Genomic DNA, 4,040 nt, shown 5'->3' with positions numbered 1-4,040 from the left:
TTCCCTGTTATTTTGTGTCATCTCACTGTGTTTGTCTCCTTGACAGCACTTGTCTGTGAAGTTTTAATTATCCATGTGTCTGTGTGCATCTTTTATTAATCTCTGCTTCCCCTAGCAGACTGTGTTCTCCATGAGGTCAGGAACCATGTCAGTTTGCTTACCATTGTAACCCTGGAAGCTAGCAGAGTGCTTGGCATATAGTAGGTGCTAGATAAATATTTGTTGTGTGAATGAATGGAGTTGATTTTGAGCTAATTATAGGAACTCTGGTTCACAATATTGATATACAACCTGTATTATTTTTAGAAAAGCTTTATTGAAATATACTTGAGAAAACAAACTGCATTTATTTAAATGGTATGCTTTGATAAGTTATGACCTCCACCATAAGGTGTACCTCTATGAAACTTTCAGTCAGTGTCAAGATAGTGAACATATCCATTACCTTCAAAAGTTTTCTCATGCACCTTTGTTATCCCTCCTTCCCACCCCTCTGTGTCTTCCTCTCCCCAAAGAACCACTGATTTGCTTTCTATCACTAGAGATTAGTTTGCATTTTCGAGAGTTTATATAAATAGAATCAGACAATTTGTACACTGATTTTGTCTAGCTTCTGTCACTTAACATAATTCTTTTGAAATTCACCCATGTTGTGTGTATCAACAGTTTGTTCCTTTGTGTTGCTGAGTAATGTTCTGTTCTGTGGATATACTACAAATTGTTTATCCAGTCACGTGTTGATGTATATGTGAGTTGTTTCTAGTTTTGGGCTATTGCAAATAAAGCTGCTATGAACATTTGTATGTAAGTCTTTGTTATGGACAAATACCTAAGAGTGGAGTGAGTGGATCACTTATGTTTAACTCTTTAAGAAACTTCCAAACTGTTTCCCAAAGTGTTTATACATTATACCATTTTACATTCCCACCAGCAGTGTCCAAGAGTCCCCATATCTCTACATCTTTGCTTACACTTGGTATGGTCAGTCTTGTCAGCCATTCTAATAGGCATGTAGTGTTGTATCTCATTGTGGTTTTAATCAGCATTTCCCTGATAACTTATGATGTTGAGCGTCTTTTCGTGTGCTTATTAGTCATCTGTATATCTTCTCTGATAAAATGTCTGTTCGAATCTTTTGCCTGTTTTTTTTTTCTTATTGTTAAGTTTTGAGAGTTCTTTATATATTTTGAATACAAGTGTTTTTCTATCAAATATAGTTTTAGGTTTTACCGTTAGGTCTAAAACCCATTTCGAGTTATTTTTGGTATATGGTGTGAGGTATGGATCCAAGTTCATTTATTTTGTCTATGGATAGCTCATTGTTCAGCACCATTTATTGAAACGGCTACCCTTTATCCACTGCATTGCCTTTGTGCCTTGGTAAAAAATCAGTTGTCAATATATACACAACTTGCATTTTAACATCATTGTGAGTTAGGGCTGTTTAGAATAGTCTCTTGAAGCATCAGATGCGGTAAATCAGGGTTGTATTCTTTATATTTTTAAGCAAATTCTTTAATAAGATATAAGCTAAATACAGAAAAGCATACAAATCCTAAGTGTATAGCTTGATGAATTTTCACAAAATAAACACACTCGTGTATCTACCACCTAGATAAAAATAGGACATTCCCAACACCCTACAGCCCCTTCTCATGTTCTTTTCTAGTCACTGTCCTTTCTCTGCACAGGTATTTGCTCTCCTCCTTTCTGTCACCATTGATGAGTTTTGCCTCTTTATAGAAATGGAGTGATATCTGTACTCTTGAGTCTGCGTACTTTTGCTTAACATTGTATTTTGGGGATTCATTTGTGTTGTTGCATATAGTAGTAGTTCTTGTTGTGGTATATTATTTCCTTCTATGAACATGTCACAGTTTATTAATCTGTTCTGCAGTTATTAGACATTTGGATGGTTTCTCCTTTGGCCTTTTAATGCTTTTATGAACATTCTTGTTCATTATTTTGCAAATAGGTAAGTATTTTCTGTTGGATATATCCCTAGGAATGGCATTGCTGGTCATAGTGTATGGATATGTTCAGCTATAGTAGAGACTGCCAACATTTTCCAAAGTGGTTGAACCAGTTTATGCAACCCCTTCACTACATCCAGTAGTATATGGGAATTATGTTGTTCAGCATTCTTGTTAACACTTGATATGTCCAGTCTTCTAAAATTTTAGCCATTCTGGTGCATGGATTGTGTTCTCGTGAGTTTGAATTGGTATTTCTCTGGTGACTAATGAGGTTGAGAATCTTTATATATGTTTATTGGTCATTTGAATATTCCTTTTAGTGAATTGTCTATACAGAATGCCCATATTTCTATTGGGTTGTTTCTTACTGATTTCTATGAGTTTTTTTTTTTTAATATCTTCTGGCTATGTCTTGTTTCTTTATAACTTTGCATTTTAAAGACTTAACCCCTCCAATAAGCTTCCTGCAAATGTCCCTGCTATAGAGAACAGGAAGATAAGCCTTTTGGTCTATGCAAATAATATGATTTTTTTTTTAATGAATTGGGGTAAATCTCATTTGGCTTATGGCAGTTCAGTTTTTCTAAATCTAAATTATTGTTTTTGGTAGATGTTCCCTGGCCTTTAATGGGCCCATGCAAATTTGCCCCTTGATTTATTTGGGACGGGGTTTCTCAAAAGTGGCACTATTAAAATTTGAATGGGATAATTCTTTGTTGTGGCAGCTGTCCTGTGCACTGTGAGATGCTTAGCAGCATCTCCCAGGCCTCAACGCACTAGAGGCCAGTAGTACCTATCTCCCACTTTGTGACAACCAAAAATGTTTCCAGACGTTGCTGAATGTCCCTGGGGTGGGAGGTGGGGGTGTTAAAATTGCCCTGGTCGAGAACCACTGATCTAGATTTGTTTTGTGGGTATTTTACCAGTTTGCCAGGAAATTACAGAGCTCAAAATTACGTGTGTTTTCTAAAATACATATGGAAATACAAAGGACTAAGCATAGCCAAGATATTTTTTAAGCAGCAGGTCAAGGTGAGAAGACTTGATCTATGAGATATCCTGATTTATTATATATAAAGCTATAGTAACTAAAGCACTTTGGTATTAGCACAGTGTTAGACCAGTGGAAAACAGTAGAGAACCCAAATCCAGTTCCACGTGTATCCAGAAACTTGATTTCTTTTAATAGAAGTTCTCTTACAGAGCAGAGGGCAAAGGAGGGGCGTTTCTATAAGTGGTCTTGGGACTATTAGATATCAGTATGGAAAAAAATTCAAATTGGAACCCTACTTTACTCCATACACAAAAATCCATTCCAGGTAGATTAAAGACCTAGGCATGAAAGGCAAAACTATTAAGATGTTAGAATATAGTGGTTTTCAAACGATGTTCTTAAGAGTCTTAGAAAAAACATGGCTTGTAGTGGGAAGGGGACAGTGGATCAGGGAAGTTCTAAGTCTTGCGTGCTCTTTTGGAAATTTTAAACGTTATTTCTTAATAAACTGTAGTCCTCCTCAGAAAAGGCTTGAAAACCCGTGCTGTGTGGCATAGATAGCCTTCTGTGTTTGTGCAGACTCAAATTTGTTTTTTTTTTTTGAAAATAGTATTGGACTTGCTCATAGGGCTTTCTCCCCTAGTAGTCTGTAAATTCTTCAAGGCCAGGGACTGGTTTTTTTTTTCATTGTTTTTCCATGGGGTCTGGAATTGTATGGACTCAATAAAATAAATGCTTGTTAAATGAATTCAAGCACTGGGAGTAGAGGGAATGTATAGAGAAGAGCAAAGAGGAAGGAAGGTACTTTGAAGAACACTCTCATTTACAGAAAGGGAGAAACCACTGTATTGGAATAGTTAAGAACCGTGTTACAGACATTAAGGAAAAAGCAAATGCATTTATTCTGTTGCAAGAATACAGAGTGTTACGTTTGGCTGTATACCTAGAGGTTATGCTTATGGATTTTAGAATCAGACAGCAGGAGTCAGTCATATCTAGGCTCTGCCTCTTACTAGCTAAACAATATTGGGCATGAACTTGACTTCTTTAAAACCTAGTATTCGCACTTA

The sequence above is a fragment of the Diceros bicornis genome, chromosome 1 (genome assembly GCF_020826845.1).
Source record: "Diceros bicornis minor isolate mBicDic1 chromosome 1, mDicBic1.mat.cur, whole genome shotgun sequence".
Lineage (NCBI taxonomy): Eukaryota > Metazoa > Chordata > Mammalia > Perissodactyla > Rhinocerotidae > Diceros > Diceros bicornis.
Note: the sequence above shows the minus strand (reverse complement) of the source record.